A 10,990-nucleotide genomic window follows, 5' to 3' on the forward strand; every position below is an offset into this window, starting at 1 on the left:
AAGTACAATTTGGCACCATCAGACTTTGCCTTAAGAAGGGCAGTTTGAATATACACACTGCCCTCTGCTCTTTTCTAAAACTCTTAATAAAATGACAGGAAAGAGATTTTTTAAATGGCATAGACTCCCAGGAACAACAAGAATGGCAAAGGAGACAACAGCAACGACATTTCTGGACACCAAAAAGCAGATGGATGAATGAAAACTGACTTGACAAACCCAAGAAAGCTGAAAACTAGGCCAGGGATGAGGAAAGCCAAGAATTGATCTTATTATAGCACAAACCCCCATAAAAAGCTTAGAAATTGATATTACTAGGTGACTCTGAGAGGGAGGTTAAAGGTCTTCTTGATTCAAATTTTGTTTGTGATTTAGACCACCAAATTCCTCCTTTACACCATTAAGCAATTTTCCCCAACTTCAGGGACTATTGAAGTTCAGGACTATTGAAGTCCCTGAATATAGATTTGCCATGAAGTAAAGTGTGCTATAGTTTCGGCCCACTGCACTTGGATGAGCCCCTTCCAAGAACCCAGGGGGAGCCTGAGATATGTGCTAAAATGGTCTTTTTGTTTGTTTGTTTGTTTGTTTTAAACAGGTTCTCACTCTGTCACCCAGGCTGTAGTGCATGGATTGATCACAGCTCACTGCAGCCTCAACCTCCAGGACTCAGGTGATAATCCCGCTGCAGCCTCCCAAGTAGCTGGGACTACAGGCATGCACCACCACACCCAGCTAGTTTTTGTATTTTTAGTAGAGATGGGGTTTCACTATGTTGCCCAGGCTGGTCTCGAAATCCTGAGCTCAAGCAGTCTGCCTGCCTTGGCCTCCCAAATTGCTGGGATTATAGTCAGGAGCCACTATGCCTGGTAAGTCTTTTTTTTTTTTTTTTTAATTTGCAAAAGTAAGTTATTTTTGTATTCATTCTCTCAAAGCCCTCAAATTTCATACGCTTCCGGGCCCACAAAACTGAGATCTGCTCCAGGATAGAGGATTTTTAGTTAGAAGGGTAAAACAGTGGATTCTTATTTTGAGGAGACTGAACTTAATATTAAGACTCGGGCCCTATATTGAAAAAAGAGAAATTTGGCAAAGGTTAATATACAACAAAAAGCCGGGCATGGTGGTTCACACCTGTAGTCCCAGCACTTTGGGAGGCTGAGGTGGGTGGATCACCAGAGGTCAGGAGTTCGAGACCAGCTTGGCCAACGTGGTGAAACCCTGTCTCTACCAAAAATACAAAAATTAGCCAGGTGTGGTGGCGGGCGCCTGTAATCCCAGCTACTTGGGTGGCTGAGGCATGAGAATCCCTTGAACCTGGGAGGTGGAGATTGCAGTGAGCTGAGATCATGCCACTGTATTCCAGCCTAGGCGACAGAGCAAAATTCTATCTAAAAAAAAACCAAAAAAAGTCTGTATACAAAAGCAAAGACCCACCATTCCCAGACTCTTCTGACATAGTTGAAAGAATGCATGTAGGTAGGATCACACCCTCCCAGCAGAAGGTTGAAAGAGTCATTTTGCAGAAATTTGACTCAAGAACTTCATGATATTGAATCTGGAGTCCCCAAGGAAAGGGCCCAGTGAGATTACCCTATAAGGCAGCTCACAGTTGAGACTCCCTTTCTTGCCCACTCCTACCACAGAAACTCTAAAGTCTTCTACTGATAAGTTTAAGTATCTATGCCAAAAGCAAACATCCTATGGGAAAAAAATGTAAATAAGTGGAAAACAAACACTAAAGGCATTATGAGAATAAAGTAACGAGATATCGAATTAACGTTAAAAATCGAGAGTTCATTTATACATACAATGAGTTCAGAAATTTTATTTATTTATGTATGTATTTTTTGTTTTTGAGACGGAGTCTCGCTCTGTCGCCAGGCTGGAGTGCAGTGGTGCGATCTCAGCTCACTGCAACCTCCGCCTCCCGGGTTTAAGTGATTCTCCTGCCTCGGCCTCCTGAGTAGATGGGACTACAGGCGTGTGTCACCAGGCCTGGCTAATTTTTGTATTTTTAGTAGAGACAGGGTTTCACCATGATGGCCAGGATGGTCTCGATCTCTTGACCTCGTGATCTGCCTGCCTCGGCCTCCCAAAATGCTGGGATTACAGGTGTGAGCCATCGTGCCTGGCCCAAAAATATTATTTATAATATATAATACAGTATATACTTATAATAATTTTTCAAATACCTAGGCACAAATAAAAAATGTTCAACATTATTTACAGAAAACTATGTTAAGAAAAACAACAAATACTATGTATTAATATTTGGATAGGAATATTGAGAAACAATTCTCCATGGGGTCTCTCACATTTCTGTGCATCTTGCAAACATAAGCACTGACTACTTTTGTTCCATATGTTAAATTTTTTAAAATTATAAAAGCATAATTCTCACACCATTAAATTCATCCGTTAAAGAGTACAATTTAGTGGTTTTAAGTATATTCACAGATGTGTGCAACCAACACCATTACCTAATTCCAGAACATTTTTATTGCCCTCAAAGAAACCCTGTACCTGTTAGTAATCACTACCAATTCTCCTTTACCCTCAGTTCCTGGAAACCACGCCTACTTTTTGTCTCTAGGGATTTGCCTATGCTGGGAATTCCAGATAAATGGAATTATATGGTCTTTTGAGTTTAGATTATTTTACTTAGCATAATGTTTTCAAGATTCATCCATGTCGTAGCATGTATCAGTAGTTCTTTTTGTTGATGAATATTTCCTTGTGTAATATACCACATTTTGAATATCCATTCATCAATTAATGGACATTTCAGTTGTTTCTACTTTTTGACTATTATGAATAATGCTGTTATGAACATTCAAGAATAATTTTTGTGTATTCATATATTTTCAATTCTCTTAGTTCTATACCTGGACGTGGAGCTGTTGAGTCATAGTAGCTCTAACTTTTCATTTTTTGAAGAATTGCCGAACTCTTTTGCAAAGTGGCTGTCCCATTTTATATTCCCCACCAGCAATGTATGATAGTTACAATTTCTCCATAGCCTTACCAGCACTCATTATTTTGCATCTTTTTTATTATACTATCTGCTATGATGTGAATATTTGTCCACTCTAAAACTCATGTTGAAATTTAATTGCTATGGTAACAGTATTAAGAGGTGGGACTTGTCCAGGCGAGGTGTCTCGCACCTGTAATCCCAGCACTTTGAGAGGCCGAGGTAGGCAGATCACCTGAGATCAGGAGTTTGAGACCAGCCTGGGCAACATGGTGAAACCCCGTCTCTACTAAAAATACAAAAATTAGCTGGGCGTTGTGGCGTGCCCCTGTAGTCCCAGCTACTCGGGAGGCTGAGGCAGGAGAATTGCTTGAACCCGGGAAGTGGAGGTTGCAGTGAGCCGAGATTGGGCCGGATGGTGCTATTGCACTCCAACTTGGGCAACAAGAGAATAAGAAGTCTCAAAAAAAAAAAAAAAAAAAAAAAAAGGAGGTGGGATCTTTAGGAAGTGATTAGGCAATGAGAGCTTAACTCTTAAGGGGAGGATTGGTGCCTATATAAAAGGGAGGGTTCACCCCTCTCTGACTCTGTCTTGGCCTTCCACCTTCCACCATGAGGTGATGCAGCAAGAAGACCCTTGTCAAATGCTAGCCCCTTGACCTTGGACTCTTAGCCTCCAGAACTGTTAGTGAATAACTTTCTGTGCATTATAAATTACCTAGTCTTAGGTACTATGTTACAACAGCAAAAATATATTAAGATACCATCTTATTGAGCATGAGATTTTGATTGTAGTTTTGATTTGCCTTTTCCTATTGGCTAAAAATGTTGAGCATTTTTATATGCTCATTGGCCATTTGTATATTCCCTTTGAAGGAACAACTAGTCAAATCTTTTGCCCATTTTAATTTTAATAGGATTATCTTTGGTTGCATTTAAGAGATTCTTGCATATCCTGCATACTAGCCCTTTACAAATATATGGATTTAAAATATTTTCTCTCATTGTACAGATTATCTTTTCACTTTCTTGGTAGTGTCCTTTGAAACACAGAAGTTTTTAATTTGGATGAAGTCAAATTTATCTAGATTTTGGGGGGCTACTTGTGCTTTTCATAACATAGCTAAGAAAGTGTTGTCTAATCCAAAGTCATGAAGATTCATGCCTATGTTTTCTTTTGCAAGTTTTATGGTTCCAGCCATTACATTTAGTTTTTTGATCCATTTTGGGTTATTTTTTTGTATATGATGTGAGCTAGGGGGTTTGACTTCCTTCTTTTGCAAGAGGATATCCAGTTGTCCAATCTCCATTTGTTTGAAAGTGTTCTTTCTCATTATTGTCTTTATACCCTAGTCAAAAATCAGTTTTTTTATGGCTGGGCATTGTGGCTCATGCCTGTAATCCTAGCACTTTGGGAGGTCAAGGTAGGTGGATTGCTTGAGCTCCGAAGTTTGAGACCAACCTGGGCACATGGTGAAACCCCATCTCTACAAAAAAATTAGCTGGGTGTGGTGGCACATGCCTGCAGTGCCAGCTACTTGGGAGGCTAAGGTGGGAGAATCATCTAGGGTGGGGGAGGCTGAGGCTTCAGTGAGCTGTGATTACACCACTGCACTCCAGCTTGGGTGACAGAATGAGACCCTATCTCAAAAAAAAAATTTTTTTTTTTAGATGGAGTCTCACTCTTTCGCCCAAGCTGGAGTGCAGTGGTGTGATCTTGGCTCACTGCAACCTCCATCTCCAGGGCTCAAGCAATTCTCATGCCTCAGCCTCCGGAGTAGCTGGCATTAGAGGTACGTGCCACCACACATGGCTAATTTTTTGTATTTTAGTAGAGACAGGATTTCACCATGTTGCCCAGGGTGGTCTCAAACCCCTGAGCTCAGGCTTGGCCTCCGAAACCCCTGCCTGCCTTGGCCTCCCAAAGTGCTGGGATTATAGGCATAAGCCACTGCGCCCAGCCTAAAAAAAATTTTTTAATCACTTTTTTAGCTAGGCATGGTGGTAAGCACTTGAAGTCCCAGCTACTTAGGAGGTTGAGGGGAGGAGGATCCCTTTAGCCCAGGAATTCAAGGTCAGTCTGGGCAACATAGTGAGACTCTGTCTCTAAAATAAGAATGGAAAAAAATTCATATTTTCAAAGATGGCTGTATAGTGAATAGTTTTCAAAAATAGAGATGGTGTCTCCCTCCAGAGCAAAGGGTGTATTTTCTTAATGTCCAATATAAAAACACTGGGTTTCCTAAGCTTATATATATATATTTTTTCCTTTTTAGCAACTCCCTACATGTGCCAGTGTCACCTTGCCCTCTTCACATCACCTTGTGGCAATTGGAATTCGGGAAACCAGTGCAAGAACATTCTAATACCCTAGCTACTAACTGCTGTAATGAAATCCTTTGTCTCCGACCCAGACGTTTCTTGTTTTCGACCAGCATCCATAAACTGTGGTAGGCTTACTAGTTAGCTTGTAAGTAGGGCAAAATTTTGTACTCTTCATAGTTTTAGACAAGGATAATTCTGTATTATAAAGATATCAATCTTTCAAGTCACTTTATAAATTTAATATGATACCATAAAATTGCTACCTTTTTTTTTTCTAGACCTTAACAAGTTAATGATAAAGATCATTAGGAAAAACAAACAAGCAAAAATAGCCAGAAAAATGGCCGGGCCTGCAGTGGCTCACGCCTGTAATCCCAGCACTTTGGGAGGCCAAGGCCAGTGGATCACTTGAGGTCAGGAGTTCGAGGCCAGCCTGGCCAACATGATGAAACCCCGTCTCTACCAAAAATACAAAAATTAGCGGGGCGTGAGGGCACGCGCCTGTAATCCTAACTACTTGAGAGGCTGAGACAAAAGAATCGCTTGACCCCGGGAAGCGGAGGTTTGCAGTGAGCCAAGATGGCGCCACTGCACTCCAGCCTGGACTACAGAGTGAGACTCCGTCTCAAAAAAAAAAAAAACAAAACAAAAACAGGCCGGGCACGGTGGCTCACACTTGTAATCCCAGCACTTTGGGAAGCCAAGGCGGGTGGAGCACCTGAGGTCGGGAGTTCGAGACCAGCCTGAGCAACATGGCAAAACCCTGTCTCTACTAAAAATACAAAAATTAGCTGGGCGTGGCAGCATGTGCCTGTAGTCTCAGCTACTCGGGAGGCTGCGACAGGAGAATCACTTGAACCTGTGAGGCGGAGGTTGTGGTGAGCCAAGATCGCGCCATTGCACTCCAGCCTGGGCAACAAGAGTGAAACTCCGTCTCAAAAAAACAAATAAACACCAAACAAACAAAATAGCTAGAAAGACCATGCTAAGGAAGAATAAATATAAGGGGTCCTGTCTTATCATATTACAAATTCTGTAAAATTAAAACATTATGGTATTGTCTCATGAACAGAACTGATCAAACAAAATGTAAAAATTTATAAATAGATACAATTATTATATTGATTAGTGTACAATAAAGGTAGTACTTTAAATTAGCAAAGGAAAACATAAATTTTTCAGTACGTGCTCTTGGGATAGCAGTGAAATGGAAAAAGATAAAATCAGATTCATTCTTCTCAAGAGATTTAAATGTAAAATAATAAAACCATATATGTTTCAAAAAAAACCAGAAGCAAACTCCTGTATAACTTGTGGATATGAAAAATTTTTCTGATCTTATTCCAAATACTAGCAATAAAATAAGAAATTGATACACTTGCATACATTAAAAATATTTTTTAATTTTGCATGACAAAAAGACCATAAACAAAGCAAAAATATAAGTAACAAACTGGAAAAGATTATTTTCAGCTTATGCCACAAAAGGTTAATACCTAGATTGTCTAGACACTTAAATGCCAGTTTATAGAAAACATAAAGCATAGAGTAACATGTTAAATGGCATCATCAAAATGTAATCAGCAAAGTTCATAATGTGGAAAACTGTAAGATAAACATAATGGTTTCTTCAACAAATAAACTAGAGGACAAAAAGGCCAGAGGAAAAAGGAACCCATGCGGTTTTAAAGGCTTAAAAAACATTTAAATGGAATGCAAAATTTGCAGGTTTGGATAGTATTTAGATCCTGATTCAAACAAACCAGTATAACAACAAAAGAAGAAGAGGAGGAGGCAGAGGAAAAAGAAAAAATAAAATGTGGAGAAATGCAAATGCTGACTTGATCATTTGCGACTATCACAAATGTATTTTTGTGTGTGTTTTTTTTAGTCATGGTTAAACCATTACAGTTTTGAAAAAAAGTTATTTTGGAGATACATATTAAATTGTTTACAAATGAAAGGATATCTCTCTCAGATTTGCTACAAAATGTGGGTATAACAGGCTGGCTCCGTGGCTCATGCCTGTAATCCCAGCACTTTGGGAGGCCAAGGCTGGAGGATAGTTGGAGCCCAGGAGTTCAACACCAGCTGGGCAACATAGCAAGACCTCATCTCTACAAAAAAAAAAAAAATTAGCTGGGCATAATGACACATACCTGTGGTCCTAGCTACTTAGTAGGCTAGAGGTTGAGGCTGCAGTGAGCTGTGATTGTGCCACTGCAATCCAGCACTCACTCCAGAGTGAGTCCCCTGTTTCAGGAAAAAAAAAAAAAAGATGTAACAAAGATGAAACAAACTAGCTATGCAGTTGTAAATATTAAACTGGATGATAGATACATGGGATTTATTACATTACATTCTCTTACATATATTTGAAATTTTCAATAATAACAAGTTTTGAAAAATGTAAATAGCAAAAAAGCATATATCAAACACTGATATAACCAGAAATTTTTATGTAACTCTGGGGAAGATAGTAGGAAGCGTTGTCAGATGAGTGCTAAATTTATATCTATTACAATAGTATATAAACACGTAACCTTTAAAAACATAAACCATAAATTGCAAGATAAGTAAGTATCTTAAAATGTCTTAAGGACTCTAAACTAGTTTCCTCTGGAAAGTAAGATTTATAGGTAGGCAGGAATAAGGCAAAGAGTTGCTGGTTTTTGATTTTTGCCATTGTTATTAGTATTTGATGGTTTAATAGAGTATTATTTTGATGAAGATTAAAAGGAATTCTTGTTAATTTTTAAGGCAAGATAAAGATATTGTGGTTATATAAAAATATATAGCATGCATTTTTTAGACAACCATACCAAAAAACAATAATGTAATGTGTGGTCTGGGATTTACTTCAGAACTATTCAAAGTGGGAGGGGAGTTGGGAAAGCATTGGGAGTATAGAAAAAACAAAATTGTGAGTTGATAATTGTTGAAGCTGAATGATAGATCCATGTGGGCTTATTGTACTATTCTACTTTTGTATAGATTTAAATTTTTAAAGAAAGGAATACTTTAATAAATATATTATTAATCTCCTCAAAGGTAAGACAAAACTTGGCATCCATAAAAGAACAGAATGGTGTATAAATAAGCAACAAAAAGAAAAAATAACTCTTAAAAAAGATGATAGTAGAAACTTTATAGATATTTTGGACAATATGGTTGAAAAAAACTTTCTAGAAAGTAAACCAAGGAATGGAAAATAGGACGGAGATGATAAATAAATCAGAGTATCAGTCCAGGAGGCCCAAGATTCAAATAGTAAGTATCCTAAAAAGCAAGAAAAGAGAAAACAAACGGGAAAATATTATCAGTGAAATGATTCAGAAGCATTTATGAGAGTACAAAATATGGATTTCTAGACTGAAAGGACTGCCTACAAAATGAAGATGGATACACACCAAGATACAAGCCATGAAATTTAAGAATACTAGATACAGACAAAAGACTCAATAAGCTTCCAGTTTTTTTGGGGGGGGGTGCCAGGAATGGGGGTAGAGTTAGACTTTATTTAAAAGATAAAGAATTAGAATGACTTTAGAGTCCTCAAAAGTTACCCTGGATGCTAGAAGACAATGGAGGAATTATTTATTAAAAATTTGAGGCCAGGTGTGGTGGCTCACGCCTGTAATCCCAGCACTCTGGGAGGCCAAGGTGGGCGGATCACGAGGTCAGGAGATCTAGACCATCCTGGCTAACACGGTGAAACCCGGTCTCTACTAAAAAAAAATACAAAAAATTAGCCAGGTGTGGTGGCAGGCGTCTGTAGTCCCAGCTACTCGGGAGGCTGAGGCAGGAGAATGGTGTGAACCTGGGAGGTGGAGCTTGCAGTGAGCCGAGATTGCACCACTGCACTCCAGCCTGGGCAACAGAGTGAGACTCCCTCTCAAAAAAAAAAAAAAAAAAGTTTTGAGGCAAATTCTTTTCAACTTTGAATTATATACCCAGCCAAACTATTAGTCAAGTGTGAGGGTAGAACAAAAACTTTTATATACTGGAATGCCTTCTACTGAAACAACAGAGTAAACTTTAAAATGTGAAGAAATATGATTTAAGGCACATGGTTTCAACACAAAAGCAAGACAAAGGCATTGCCAATATAATGTTGAAAGAGCTTCTCAAACCACAGGAATCTAGAAACCAACCCAGTTGTACTGGAGCAGATCAAATGGCTCTAGGAGAAACTTCTTCAGGATGATGAAACTATTAGAATACTACTTAATATATTTATTTAACCATATTAAGAAGAGATTTATATACCTGGAGAATATTTGGATGATGAAGTAGTGATAAATGCATAGAAAATTGAGCATATAAAAAAGATAGTGGCCAGGTGCGGTGGCTCATGCCTGTAATCCCACAACTTTGGGAGGCCGAGATGGGCAGATCACGAGGTCAGGAGATCGAGACCATCCTGGCTAACACAGTGAAACCCCCATCTCTACCAGCCTGACCAATATGGTGAAACCCGATCTCTACTACAAATACAAAAAATTAGCCGTATATGGTGGCGGGTGCCTGTAATCCCAGCTTCTGGGGAGCCAGAGACAGTAGAATTGCTTGAACCTGTGAGGTGGAGGTTGCAGTGAGCCAAGATCACGCCACTGTGCTCCAGCCTGGGTGACAGAGCGAGACTCCATCTCAAAAAAGAAAAAAAAAATTAGAATCTAATTTAATTTTATGCATGTAGATACCCAGTTTTCTCAAGACCATTTGCTGAAGAGATTATTTTTTTCCCATAATGTATTTTTGAAGCCTGTGCAAAGATTAGTTACCATATATGCATGGGTTTATTTTGTGCCAGTGGTCTGTGAATCTGTTTTAATGCCAGTGCAATACTGTTTTGTTTGCTAGAGCTTTCTAATATAATCTGAAATCAGGAAGTTGTGTTCTTGCTCAGGATTGCTTTAGCAACTCAGGGTTTTTTTGTGGTTCCATATGAATTTTGGGATTATTTTTTCTGTTTCTGTGAAAAGTACCATTGGAATTTTGATAGAGATTGCACTGAATCTGTATATTACTTTGGATAGTATGGACATTTTTACAATGTTGATTTTTCCAATCTATCGAGGCTGAATATCTTTTTATTTATTGATGTCTTCTTCAATTTATTTAATATTTCATAGTTTTCAATTTACAGATTTTTCACCTCCTTGGTTAAATTTAATTCTAAGTATTTTACTTTTAATGCTATTGCACATGGGATTCTTTTCTTAATTTCTTTTTTGATAGTTCATTGTTAGTGAATAGCAATGCAACTGATTTTTGTATGTTGATTTTGTATCCTGCAACTTTACTGAATTTGTTTATTAGTTTGGTTTTTCAGTGGAGTCTTTTGAGTTTTCTATATATAAGATTGTGTCATCTGCAAAGAGAGACAATTTTACTTTTTCCTTTCCTATTTGGATGCCTTCTTTTTCTTGCCTAATTGCTCTGGCTAAAAATTTTGGTCCCTCCTCTTCCAGTTTCTTCCTTTTCAACTTTTTGGAAGAATTTGAGAAGGACTGGTATTAATTCTTCTTTAAATGTTTGGTAGAAATCAGCAGTGAGGCTGGGCATGGTGGGTCACACCTAGAATCCCAGCATTTTGGGAGGCTGAAACCGGCAGATCACCTGAGCTCAGGAGTTTGAGACTAGCCTGGGCAACATGGTGAAAACCTGTCTCTACAAAAAAAAAAA

Source organism: Pan paniscus, chromosome 4 (genome assembly GCF_029289425.2).
Source record: "Pan paniscus chromosome 4, NHGRI_mPanPan1-v2.0_pri, whole genome shotgun sequence".
NCBI lineage: Eukaryota > Metazoa > Chordata > Mammalia > Primates > Hominidae > Pan > Pan paniscus.